This window comes from Callorhinus ursinus, unplaced genomic scaffold (genome assembly GCF_003265705.2).
Source record: "Callorhinus ursinus isolate GAN/ISIS: 27379988/994484 unplaced genomic scaffold, GSC_fseal_2.0 scaffold5, whole genome shotgun sequence".
Lineage (NCBI taxonomy): Eukaryota > Metazoa > Chordata > Mammalia > Carnivora > Otariidae > Callorhinus > Callorhinus ursinus.
The window spans coordinates 20418745-20433272 of record NW_027397067.1 but is presented as its reverse complement, the minus strand read 5'-3'; the positions used below and the strand labels follow the sequence as shown (position 1 = coordinate 20433272).

The following is a 14528-nucleotide window of genomic DNA, read 5'->3' as shown; positions in this document are numbered from 1 at the left end:
CTCCAGTCCTCCTTTCTGGATGCAGCCTTCTCTAACCACTTTCTGTAGCACACTTACTGCTACACAGTTACTTTGTAAGGAGGTTTGCTAGCTCTCTGAAGGAGATTTTTAAGTTCTTGAAGGCAGAGAATTATATTTCAAAGTGTAGCTATACCAGGCTATGAGTTGTGACAGAATTTTGAACTCCCTATTCTAGCAATGTTGCTTTAGATATAAAAAAAAAGGAAATCCATCCCAGGGGATTTATATTCTAAGGACTGTATATATAGTAAATATAGGAAAGGAAAAAAAGCATCAGTCTATAGGGGTTTTACTACAGATCCAATCCATGGATTATAACATTTTTTTTCTTCTTCTAGACATGAGTGGGAATGATAGAGCTAGACAGCAAAATGGTAAGGAAGTGAACAGAGAGTTAAAAGCTCACCTCTTTCCTCTGGAGGAGGTAGTCAGCGGTGGGGGAGTGGGAGGGGTTTACAGGAGGTTAATGTGAGAAGGTTCACTGAATGGTCAAGGTGGGACATTGGAAAAACAAGCAGCTTAAAATAATAAAAGGCGGTGGTGAAGTTATAAATGTTGCCTGCGAGATAAGCAGGGAAATTGGTTCCTGGGAAATAAAAAGTTATTTTTTCTAGTTAATTTTGTTTATTGCTGGGAACCGTGAGTGTTTGCAGACCGAGTTGGTGAAGCTTCTCACACTAGTAATGAAGGCTCTTGCTCAGAAGTGGTTCCTAGGATTCAAGATAATCCCTGTTGTTGCTGACCTATTCTTTCTCATTTCTTGCAGGCTGAGTTTTGAAGTTCCGAATGCATCCAGAGAAAACGGGGAAAGGGAAGTTTCAGTCTCGGTATGTTACCGATTAAATGTGTTTAGTATTTTCTGCTTAATGACCATTTTTACTGAATCCTTATACTGGGAGTGCCTACAATGTGGTGGTGTTTGTAGAGTGAAGCATGATCATTCCCTTAAACAGTTCTTCCCAGTAAGTGCTGGGAAGGAATAGGAGTCCTTTCCTAAAGCCAGTGACCCGGCTTCAGTAAAATCACTATTTATAGATGCAAATATGAGAAGTTGATATTCACACATACTGATCCATTCAAGGTGTATTCTCACCTCAAGATATTTATAGTGACTTGGTCAAAAATGAAGGGATTTGAATGCATTAAAGTTTCAGAAATCTTCTGCAATTTCTTATGCAAATACTTTAGCAACTTTTAACTGAATCACTAATGATTTCCTGGAAGTGGGAGTTCTTATCCCTGAAACCATTTATTCATATGAATTGTTACCATTACCAATTATTCTGTGATTTTAGGAGATGGATTAGGTTGAAGTTTCTTAGGAGATATTAAAATCATTAATTGACAAGGAAATTCTTCGGTGAACTTTCAATGCAGAGTAAAAGAGATGTAACCAAAATCCATTTCAAGTTTGCGAAGAATTTCTAGAGAGAATTTCTTTTGAAGTTTATTCCTAAAGATGAAGTGGAATCTGATATAATCGTATGGACAAGTGAAAATTCAACCGTAACGGTTTTTCTTCAAGATGTTATTGCTTAGTGAAATTGGCAGTTCATAAAAACCCTTCTGAGGAAAAATGTTTGAACATATTGTAAACTCTTAGAATTATTTATTCTAACCATCTTACCTTACAGTTGAGGAACCGGAGGCCCCAAAGCTAAGAACGTTATCTTGGGTCATGTAGCAAAGTGCCTAGAAAACTAGATACCTCAACTCCCAAGCTAGAGGTCTTGCAGTTAACTAATTTAAACCTCCATGTTCCTCGGGAGATTGGGAATTCTTCCCAGCTTGAAAAGCACCATTTTTCCATCATCTTAGAAAAGCTCTTTTACTGAAATTGGCAGAATCATTTAGCTACTTGGACTGCCTGGGAAACACAGTGTGAATTTTGATCTTTAAACATTTACTTGGTTTCCCTGGGAAAGGGGAAAAGATGACTTAGCCTTATGTGTTAGTCCTCTGTAGTTGTGGGTATGAATTTAACTCCACAATATGGGGTAAAAGATATGTCATCTTAGCTTTTGATAAAATGAAATTTGATTTGTTTCAAGCCCCCTCCTCTTGGGCTGACAAGAAATTAAATATCAGTCATTACTAGGATATTCTTCCCCATTGGTGAGAGTCGAGTGAAGGTTTGAAGCATCTTAAGAAATGTGGAACATTCCTGGAAGTTCCTTTGATTTCAACCTTCCACCCCTTTCTTGGTCCTTGAGAAGCAGTATACCAAGGTGGTTTAGAGAGCAAATATCCTAGAGCCAGGTTGCTAGACTTTGAATTTCAGCTCACATCTTTTTTTTTTTTTTTTTTAAGATTTACTTATTTATTTATTTGAAAGAGAGAGAGCATGCATGTGCATGGGGTGGGGGGGCAGGGACAGAGGGAGAAGGAGAGAGAAGCTCTAAGCAGACTCCATGCTGAGCATGAAGCCCGATGTGGGGCTCGATCGCATGACCCTGAGATCATGACCTGAGCTGAAACCAAGAGTCAGACGCTTAACTGTCACTCCACCCAGGCGCCCCTCAGCTCACATCTTAACAGCAGTTTTAATGGGTTCATTGATGGCCTCCAAAAGGGTATGTCCATGTCCTAATACCCCAACCCTGTGAATGTGACCTTATTTAGAAGAAAAGTCTTTGCAGATATCATTAAGTTAAAGATCTTGAGATGAGGTCACCCTGACCTAAATCCAGTGGCAAGTGTCCTTGGAAGAGAAGACACAGACTGAGGAGAAGGCTTTGTAAAGGCAGAGACAGAGACCGGGATGATGGGGCCACAAGCCAAGTAGTCCTGGGGCCACCAGAAGCTGGAAGAGGAAAGGCAGCGTTCTGCCATAGAGACCCTGGAGGGAGCATAGCCCTGCTGATGCCTTGATTTCATACTTCCGTAGTTGTGCTGTGACAGAATTAATTTATGTTGTTTGAAGCCTCCATATTTGTTGTAATTTGTTACAGCAGCCGCAGAAAACTAACACGGGGGTAACTGTGGGTAAGTCAAGTACCTTCTCTGTGTCAGTTTCCTCACGTTTGTTATGAGATACAGTATTAGTACTTACCCTATATGTTGTTAGGAGGATAACTAAGTCCCGGAATAGTAAGAGCCCAGTAAGCATTCAGTCTTGTGTTGGTCCGCACTGATCACTAATGATAAGCTCATTTTCCAAGGCCACATGGACTTTTGAGGACCTGCTTGTCTGCTTCTTCCGTGCAAAACTCAAGGAAAAGGTGGTTGATGGGCTGCAGGGCTCTATCACCCTGAACCCACCCTCCCTAGGGGCTCCCTACAGCCCTCCTCATCTGAATAGGTGGGATCATCTAGGGTAATGTGAGAGAGCAAGTAGCAGGTTGAAGCTACAAAATTGACATCATGTTCCCTTATATGCTGTAACAGCATAATGCTTATCTTTCTTTCCTGGGGCAAAAATGTTAACATCCATCAGTGTTATTCTTACCAAAATGATATTCTTACCAACTGACCATAGTATACCTTTTTAAATAACAAAGTAGCCAGAGGCGCCTGGGTGGCTCAGTCCCTTGAGCATCTGACTTTTGATTTCGGCTCAGGTCATGATCTCAGGGTCATGAGATTGAGCCCTGTGTCGGGGTCTGCGCTCAGAGCAGTCTGCTGGAGATTCTTTCTCTCCCTCTGCCCCTCTCCACTCTCCCCCCCCACCTCAATAAATACTTAAATAAATAAATAATAAACAAACAAATAAGTAAAATATTAAAAAAAACAACAAAGTAGCCAGTTCCCTCTAAAACTCGGTAATATTTTTGCTTCTGATGGAAAAGGGTGGTTTCTTTCTAATTTGTCTTGCTGTCTGGATAGCTTGTTTAAATTGTGACTTGATTGAAGTCAGTGGGTGTATCATGCGTCTTTGTACACCCTGTTCTATGCCTTGCACATGGTGGGTACAATCAATATGCAATATACGACTGGCTATAGAGCTATTAAATTGTAATGCTTCTGAGCTGAAAGGCATAAAAATTTCCAGAGCACTCAAAAAGAGACTGATTTCGTTTCCTGGAACCCGAAACAGAAAGTACCCTTACCACTAAACACACACACACACACACACACACACACACACACACACACACACCCCAAATAAACAAAGCTTAAAAAAAACTTATCTACTGACCACTTAAGTCACCACCAATCCTGCGAGACACTGATTTTACTTATTCACATCTTCCCTCTGCTTACAATGTTCCTCTCCTCCTTGGCCACTTGGGAAACCCCCATTCAACCTTCATGTCCCAAATCAAAGGTCACTTCCTCAATAAAGTCTTCTTGGATGTTTCTACTACTGATTCTTGTCCCCACCATTATTATGGCACTTGTCACGTGGAACTGTAATCCTTTGCACTTCTGTCTTCTAGTTGCATTCTTCTAGAGGGTACTCTGCCGTTTTCATCTCTGTTCTACTAGGATAGACCATAGTGCGTGGGTGTAGACTTGCTCAGTGTTTATTGATTGGCAATTTGATTACATCAGTGAATGCATAGATGTGCAGTGTTCAAATGGGGTTTGCAAGGCCTGCCCATTGATCAATTGCCCTATGACACATTGGATCGGAGTTAGGGAGATGTCTTTATTTCTGTGACTGTCTTAGTTTGGTGGACTCCTCTTACTTTAGTGAAATTGTTCTGCTTTGTTAGCACTGTTTGGATTACCAAGAGCTCATATTCTCCTTGAACCTTTTCAATTGTTGTATGACATGGGATCCTCTGATTCTGATAATTACCGACTATTAAATTTCTATATCTCTGTTCAAGCACCTTCAACTGATTCCTTATTCTTCTAGAATATTGTCCAAATCCATCTCATTGTACTGAGTACAAGAATAGAAGCAGGAGAACTTCTAAGGAGCCAAGGAAAGATAATAGTGTTTTGGAATAGGCAGTGGCGGTGGAAAGGAAAAGAAGCGGAACTCTTTGTTATATATTGTAGGAGTAGGGCTGGGAGATCTTGCCGAAGGATTAGGTATGAAAGAAAGAAAATAAACATGGGAAATTCCTAGGTTTTGGTGTGGGCAACTAGGAGGAAGGTGATGCTATTTAATGAGCTGGGGAAGACAAAGAGAGTTTTTAAAAATTATTTTAATGTGTGCGTGTGTGTGTGTGTGTATGTGTGCATGCCTGTGTGCATGTGTGTGTTATGAGGTTGAAAATCAAAAGTTCCGTTTTGGACAAGTTAACTTTGGAATGCCTAATACATTAGACATTAGAGATGTCAGGTTGGCAAAGGAAGACACCAGTTTGGATCTCAGGTACAATCTCAGAGGTGAAATACTGAGTTTGGGATTACTAGCACATACATGGTCTTCGGTCTAGGCATGTTTGAGATCACCTGGGAAAGGAAAGTGGACAGAGAGGAGGCAGTCCCTGGGCTAAGCCCTGGATAAGTTCCAAAGCCTGTGACATTTATTATCAGTTTTTTTCTAACACATTTCTTTTGTATTAGTAATCACTTTCAAATACCTGAAACTTCTATTTTATAGGATTCCCAATCTCAGAGAGTTCAAAAGAATCACACATTCCATATAATTTAGTACAGCTTATTTTGCCAAAAAAAAAATTTCCGTTAAGATGTGCAGTTATTCCTTGCCATTGCTTTATGAGAGGCCTTAACTTCTTAAGACACCTGTAATTTTCCTTTTAATTTCTGATGTGAAGAGTCTGTCAATAGATCTTAATCTGTTAATTACTGAAGCTTTATACTGGTTTCAACTTGCTAAAAAACATTTAAATTTGATGCCATTACTGGAAATGTGTTATATGTCTTTTTACACTTCCCTGTTCTCGAAGCGTTTATAAACAGTAACCAAAGTTTCTTATTCAGAGACTAAGACAAATTTAATAAAATAAGGCATGATTTGGATTTTCAACCCACTCTCAACATCCCCCTAAGAGCTGGCATGGTGGGGCATGGTAAACCCCAACCTTCTCAACCCCACACTGACTTCTTTCTGAGACATGAGAAATGGAGTTTATAAACAATTGGCCGAATACTACAATGCTCTTATACACATTTGACAGAGCCCTCCATGGAAACACACACACACACACACACACACACACACACACACACACACACACTACAACACATGCACAAATGGTTAAGTGCTCTCTGTTTCCTCTGCCTGTTTTCTCCCACTACCGTGTAATAAGTCCATTTACAGGATAGCTATATAAAAGAACATAAACTGACTCAGTCAATATCCTTGACAGCTAAGCCTACTTTGGAATTTCATCACACTCTCACTGAAACTGGCAATGTGTGGGAGAAAAAAAGACTGGATCTATGTCTAAATTTTACTCCCGGCTGACACAGAAAGTACTTAATGCTTAGCCATGCCTTCTCCTTACCAGGAATAAAGGCCTTGCTGGGGTTTTGCCAGTGCTGTTCGCTCCCACTATAAATCTTCTAATGCCACCATAATGCTTTATTTTTCAGGTTTCCTCCTGATCTTCTCACTGTGATTTAGCAGAAAAATCCACATGCTGCCAAATGATCCTATACAATTACAGGATTTATGGGGTGCTAAAACAGCCCTTGGGCAAGGCCATCAAAGGAAAGGAGCTATTCATTTATTCTGTAGTTTGTGGGTCTACAAAAGGAAATGGTCAAAATGGCAACTGTTTATGACCAAATCTAAAGAATTTAAGCAGTTACCCAGGACAGTCCACCGAGGAGGAGGAAACACAAGACTACACACTAGTGTGAGGTGTGGTTTACGGTTTTTCTCTCAGTGGATGTACTTTTTAAGACATTTGGCCCATTCAAGCCAGGGCACCCTTGTTCTGTAGGTGAAGAGCTGTTCTTTTATTCAGTCTCAAATTCTCTACTGGGGAGAAGATGTGAATGAAATGCAGATGTTTAAAAATATAAAAATCTCATTTGCCTTGAGTACTCAGACTGGGAAGAAAGCCAATGCAATCATTAATTCTGTTTTCTATTCGTTTTGTTTACGGAGAGGTTTTGGAGATAAGAATGCAAACAATTATTAAAGACTTTTGATAAATGTTAGTTTTTTCTAGCAAAAGTTCCTTTTTTAATAGTAGAATGGAAAATTCTACTATCCTTAACCAAATCTAGAGTTGTCTAATTATGTCAATCAGAATCCATGGTGATTAGAAATTGTCCAATTTTAAAAATATTTTCCCACTGAAATATGAATACTCTGAATCATTTGGCCTGACTTTCATAGTGGTGAGGAAGTGAAGGTTGTCATTTTCCCATTTTCCCTGATTCATCACAATCATGAAGAACTGCGTCATGAAAACCAAGCATTGTACCAATTACAGCAAAGAGTATGCTTTAGTCTTGTGCAGACAAGCATGGTTCACTGATCTCTGAGTGCGTGAACCGGGTCTGCTGGTCAGATTTTGCTCACCATGATGACCCTACAACTTACTACAATGCCTTGATTATGTAGAATTTTAAAGGCAACTGATGCTTTCTGCAAAATGGGTGAGAAGATGTCATACCCCAATATTTACAATGGCTGCAACGTGGTTGACAGCATTCTAGCCTACTCTGCTCCCTTCTGTCCTACCGCTCTTTTAAGTTGAAAGGCACCGCAAAAGAGTGGACTCCCATGTTCACCCAGCCGTCCACCATTAAGGCCTGGGATGAGGACATTGCATGGGGTCTCGGGCAACACCATACACCCAAGAAAGATATGAATAACATTGATGGGGTAATACTGGAAGAGCCAACCCGGAGTAACCCAGTCCTTACTATATTTTTCAGGGGACTTTCTTCAAACCAGTCTAAAAGGAGCTCTGCCTAGCTTTCTCATCAAAAATCTGTAGAAGGTTATTTAAAATCTTCACCTGTGGAAGCCTTCCAATGTCTCCAGTGAGTAGAATGCTAAACTCTAACTTTTTAATGTCCCATCCAAAGGAAATACCGTGTCTGAGAGGCATTCATGTATGGCTTACTGTGACCTTACGCATTTCTTCCCATCCTTTGTGGCTTGTGGTGGAAGGTGGCTGGATCGAAATGCAAAAAGTGCAGGTGCTAGCTTTGTTCATTCCCAGGATCATTAGTGGCTGCCAAACCTGGGAGACTGCACGAAGGGGATTGCTTTTCATGTAATTTCTATTATTAAAAAAAAAAAGTCCTTTTCCGTGCCAGTTCTCAAGCCTAAAATTGAGAGGCCTTTCCAAGGACTTTAGGTGCTTGTTATTAAAGTAGCTGAAACATGTTCTTTTGTTTCTTAGTTAAGTCAGTGCAGACAAAAAAAAAAAAATGACATTGATTCCAACTCTTCGGTGAGCAGTACTTAAATCAAGAAGTTGAAAAAGCTACTTGAGCATGCAGTGATAATAATAGCTCTTACTTATTAAGCACTGCAGTGTGCTTTACCCCATAGCAGCAGTCAAGAATTAAGTGTTGTTTACTCCATTTTATGGACAAGAACATGGAGGCTCAGAGAGGTCAAGTAAATCAACTGGAGTTCCATGGTTAGTAAACAGCTGAGCCTGCATTGGACACCACCAGAGCTTGGGTTCTCTTAGGACCTCGTGGCTCTAGGGCCTCTTATTTGACCCTAATTCAAATTGAAATTGAAAATTGAACAACAAAAAAAATCAATATATCTTGATAAATATAAGTAAACAAAATGGGATTTTCAAATTACAAGATTCTTTATTCAGGTTCTTGTTTGTTTAATTATCTCTCTGATTGTCTTAATTTATTACTCAATTCTGCCTGTGTAAAATTTAGGCACCAAGAAAGCATTATCTGCTCTCCTTAGGGATATTGTGGTTAGCTATGAATTCCTAATTTAAGCAATTAATTGGTATTGGTTAGGGACTTCTGTGTCTCCATTTATACTCTCTATTGGATATTTTCAGATAACTAATATTGCAAACCAAAAGCTTTTTATCAATATACCAATACATCGGAGTGTATATATTTAATTTCCCTTTTATTTTTCTTTTCTTCCTTCCTTCCTTCCACTTTCTTTCTTTCTCTTTCTCTCTTTCTCTTTCTCTTTCTTTCTTTCTTTTTCTTTCTTTCTTTCTTTCTTTCTTTCTTTCTTTCTTTCTTTCTTTTTCTTTTTTCTTTCTTTCTTTCTTTCTCTCTCTCTCTCTCTCTCTTTCTTTCTTTCTTTCTTTCTTTCTTTCTTTCTTTCTTCCTTTTTGAAATGGCTCTTGAAACTTCCTGCTGGACATAATATTTTCAGGGATTGTTCCAGCTTCCTTTCGGGTCCCTTGGAGAATGTACAAGTTGACCATGATCTCACCTGCTCTCCCTCCAAAGATGGTAAAGAGTTTCAGATGAAAGCAGTTCAGACTGCACCTCTCTGCCAAAGTAAATAAATCCAGTATCTCTCTTATGGGGTTGTTTTGCCAAGCTCCATAAAGACGACTGTATTAAGATGGTGTCTTTTACATTAAGTTTTCAAATACCACTAGAATTAAAGCAATACTAAACTTTCCCATTGTTTTTGGATCTTGTAACTCCTTCAGGTGGTATGTGAAGCCATGTCAGAGACTCTTCCATGGCCACCTCAATTTCACAGGCACATACAGACACATCCCTCTCCTTCATCACCCTCGCCCCACCATTTGTTAGTCTCAGGAGCTCTGTCTTTTAAGGACCAGATTTTGCTTTTGAGCTCTAAAGTCAAATGCTCTCAATAGGATAGGACCAGATTTTGCTTTTGGGCTCCAAAGTCAAATGCTCTCAATAGGATTTTGACAAATGTTTTAGATTTACCGTGGACAAATTTTCATCTACTTTGGATTATCAGTGTTTTAATTTTCTATTGCAGTTCTTGCAAGCTAGTGGTACTATTATGAAAACATAAAAGTTAAAAGAAAAATTTAGATTTTTAATATCCGTATTCTCCAAGAGTTCTATTAAGCATCCATAATAAAGCCTTTATTGATTGCCCCAAGAGCGATTGATGGCTCATATGTTTGCTCCCATTGTATGTTTTGTTATTTTATGTATTATTTGTCACTTACTTTGTCACTTACATTCCTTTATTCTTTTTTTCCTCTACAGTAATCTGTACAAAATAATCCAGTAAATGTTTTCTGAACAACATATGTTGAATGAATTTAAGTGGCAAGAATGAATGGATGCATATATGTAAAGTTAACACGTAAATTGTTGATATTATATTGAACAAGAAGTTACTTGCTGAAATTTATCAAAAGGCACTTAATTTTTCAAGAGATCATAGAGCTCTCGATAAATATTAATGTGGAGAGGCCAAAAACAGGTTAGTGTTCATGCAAATTAAGAATTCCATCAACTTTCAAATGTCTGCATCAAAGGAATAGGAACTTGAAAGTTTAAAACACAAATTCTTAGGTTTCTATGGACTTTGAATATCATTTGGAGGTGGTGGTGGGGCTGAAAATTTAGCTAGGTAATTAAAGCTTTCTTTGTCTAGTAGTCAAGTAAGTTGAAATTTCATGTGCCTCTACTGAGGAATTGGGTAGTCAGGTCTGTGATCACAGTCTTCACAGATAAGTTCAGGATTCATAATGTGAACACAAAACAAAACAAAATCCCCCCAGCCTCAAAAGACCTGAGACAAAAGACAAAAGACTTATCTGAGATAGTAAAAAAACTTCCTATTATTTTATAAAGGCTGCTGTGTCTTAAAATCGACCATGATTAGTAATTTTTATCTGTAGAAAGGGAACAAATGTTCACTGAATGCCATTTATGGGTCAAGTACGATGGTCCTTTGTATATTCATAATAATAAAAGTTTATATAAACCTTACTAAGGAACTAACAATTTCTAACTGCTTTACATATATTCACTCCTTGAATCTTTACCACAATTCTATTAAGGCTCATTTTTATCATCCCTATTTCACGTTAGAAAAGACTGAAGCAAAGAGAAGCAAAAGAACTTCCCAGGGTCACAGAGATCGTAAGTGACAGAGCTGAGGTTGTATCAATTACCGAGGGCCGCTGTAACATAGTAACACAAACAGAGTGACTTAAAACAACAGAAACCTAAGGCTTACAGTTTGGAGGCTAGAAATTCAAGATCAAGATGTTGGTCGGCCTGTACTCTCTTTGAAACCTGCCCAAGAGAATCCTTCTTTGTCTTGTCTAGCTTCTGATGTCTGCCTGTGATCTTCGTTGTCCCCTGGCTTATAGAGGCAACACTGCAATCTCTGCCTCCATATTCACATGGTGGTCTCCTCCTGTTGTGTCCCTCCCCCATCTTACAACAACGCTAGTCATATTGGAGATTAAGGGCTTCACCCAGCTCTAGTATGACCTCTTTTTAACTAATTACATTTGCAACAGCTTGACTTCCAAATAAGTTCACATTCTGAGGTGACTGGGGGTTAGGACATCAACACATCTTTTTGGGTATACAGTTCAATGCACAACACTCCCCAAATCTATGCTCATTTGTTTGCTTTTTAATATTGCACAATGCTATGTCTCTTTCTATGATGACAATTTTCCATTTCAGTTATTCTTTATGAAGCTTTGTCATGCATGTTGTGTTCTGAAAACAGTTTAGGTGGATAAGAATTTTTTAAAATATATTTTCTCCTTATATAAAATACAAATTAAGAATACAGTGACTCTATTCTTACTTTGTTATTCTTATGAAAAATTTAAATCCATTTTTCCCTAGTGCTTCTCTGTACACTTAAAAATAGGTACCAAAGTAGACTTTGTTATTTTTTAATGCCTAGGGGTGGTGGTTATCAACTGTTCGTCACCTTAGCCCACCTGATGGTGTGGCATACTACAAAATGAGTAATGGCAGCTCACTAAAACAGCAACTGACAAGGGGACGGGAGATGGGAAGTGTCCAAGTCTCTGTGAAGGAAGTATATTGAGGAGAATTTACCCCCTGAGTGATCTTGAATTGCCTCCCTAAGGGGAAGCCCACCCTGTCAGACCCATCCTCTCACCCTGAGAATAATTACTACCTTAAGCTTGGTGCCATGGTATACATGTGAAGAAATGGAGGAAAATACCCACTTTTCTTCTTATAACAGTTTCGTCTTTCCTCATATTTAAGTACATGAGTTATTTCTAAGCCTAGAAAAATTTGAGGCCATGGGTGTCAAAAACGAAAATGTTTTTCACAAAATTGAAAATGTCAGCTATGTATAAATGAACAACCACCTTGAATGAGGAACAAAAGAACACTATCATGCAATGAGCATATAAGAAAAACTTTTAATCTAGAAAAATGCTCCAAACTCTCCAGTGCTCTGTGTGCCTTCTCTAGTATTTTCATGAATTTTTGTATTTAACAAAACTCCACTCTCGGGTGCCTGGATGGCTCAGTCGGTTGGGTGACTGCCTTGGGCTCAGGTCGTGATCCTGGGGTCCCAGGGATCGAGTCCCACATTGGGCTCCCTGCTGAGTGGGGAGTCTGCTTCTCCCTCTGACCCTCCCTCCTCTCATGCTCTCTCTCTCTCTCAAATAATAAATAAAATCTTTAAAAAAACCCAGAAAACTCCACTCTCCTAAGTTACTCTTCATCCTTTGATGGCCTTCCTGTTTCTGCCCAATACGTTATTGCAGCAGGCTCGGTACTGGAATCCCTTCTCTTCTCGCTACGCTCTCTGTCTACACTGAGTGCAGACACCTAACCCCCTGGGATCAGATACTGCATAGGTGCCAATTTCTCCAAACTCTTTCTCTTCAGCCTTGAGTTCTCTCTGGTCACCAGATTGCTATATGAAGCTCTCTTCTTGGTATTTCTGCTTGTTTGTTTAACAGGCATTTCAACTTAAATCAAAGCAGCATTCTTGATTTTCACCTCTTCCCACATGGTTTCTTCTTCCAGTTTTCCCAACTCAGAAATGGCACACCTGTTTTTACCCAGGTGGCAGCAGTAACCTCCTCACTGGTTTCCTGCTTCTAGTAATGGTCCTCTTCAGTCCATTTCTCCCTCAACAGCTAGTGGGGTCTCTGAAAAAAGTAAATTGATGATGTTCTTCCCTTGAGTAAACCCTCCAATGAATGGTTCTCTATCTCACTTACGCTAGAATTCGGATTTCTTACATTTGCCTATAAAATCCTACCGAATCTGGACTCTCTCTACCTACATCTTTGACCTCATTTCTACCATATTTTTCTTGTCTACTATTCTGTAGTCCCTGTATTTTTATTAATTGAACACTAAGCTTCTTTCTGCCTCTGAACATTTATACTGGGTCTTCTGGACCTTCATCTGGGTGGCTGTCATTCAGTTCTCTGCATATAATCTTGCTCAATTCAATGTAGCCTTACAGTGACTCTCTGCCATGTCACCAGGTTTGTATTCTCTGACCAGCACTTCTTAATACCTGATAACTTCTTATTTATTTACTTAACAGAACGTCCTACACATTCTAAAATATCAAGTGTTAAGCCCAATACATGCTTTTATAAAATTCCAGAGGGCTATTTGCTAAGGTGTGACAACCTATAATGTCCTAAGTTTTTTTTTTAATTTTCTATTTTTATAACGTTATAAAATAAATTTTGGTTTGTAGGACTAAACTTTAAAAGTTCACTTTGTGTGTGCCCGTGTGTTTGTTTGTTTTAGAGAGGGAAGAGATGTGAGGCAGAGGGAGAGGGAGAATCTTAAGCAGGCTTCACACCCAGCATGGAGTTTGAAGCAGGGTTTGATCCCATGACCCTGAGATCATGACCTGAGCCCAAACCAAGAGTCCACCACTTAATCGACTGAGGCACCCAGGCCCCTCTCGCTTTGTGTTTTAATTCTTAAGATAAAATTGACATATTTTTGAACACCTACTCTGTGTCTTTGTGTTTGTTCTATTGCATATCGAGCCCAACAATGAGTTCTCAACTCTGAAATCCATAGAAACATTTTCCTGTCCTTCTTATTTATTTAACTTCATTTTGAAAATAATAATTGTACATATATCTAAGGTGTACCCATGATGATTTGATATACATATGCTCTGTGAAATGATGACTATAGTCAAGCTAATTAGCATATATCTTGTCCATTGTGTGTGTGTGTGTGGGGGGGGGTGTGTTCACGCGTGTGTGTGATGAGAGCACCTGAAATCTATTCTTAGCAAATTTCCAGTTTTCAGTACAGCTTCTGTTCTTCTTTAAAGTCCAATGAGGGAGATTTTAAAAATCGTTGGCTCAAGTGACACCTGGTTGGCTGGCTTAGTCAGGAGAACCTTTAACTCTTGATCTCAGGATCATGAGTTTGAGCACTACGTTGGATGTAGAAATTTTTAAAAAAAATTTTTAAATGGTTGGCTCAAAAGAGATTAAAGTGGTCTGTAATATTTCATCCTCAAAAGGAATAATTGTTTAAGCAAATCTTCTTTCCCTTTCTTCAAGGCAAGTCTGTATATTTATATATACCAATTACAAAAAATGTAATCAGAGGTGCAGTAAAAAGACATTTCCAGGCTCTTCCAAATATCCTTGTTAAATTTGCTTCTCTAATCATAGATGAGACTCAAAGGGCATCTAGCAGTGGATGGCCATCATTTCGGAGACATGCAGAGTTTCAGACTC

General features: G+C 39.0%; 1 long non-coding RNA gene across 1 annotated transcript; it reads left to right on the top strand.

The window, feature by feature from the left end:
• The first annotated feature begins 568 nt into the window (after nt 1–568).
• Nucleotides 569–13766, top strand: LOC141372728 (uncharacterized). Its single transcript, XR_012378128.1, has 3 exons — nt 569–848; nt 7777–7884; nt 13570–13766. It is a non-coding gene; the product is annotated as an uncharacterized lncRNA (long non-coding RNA).
• Nucleotides 13767–14528: the final 762 nt, after the last annotated feature.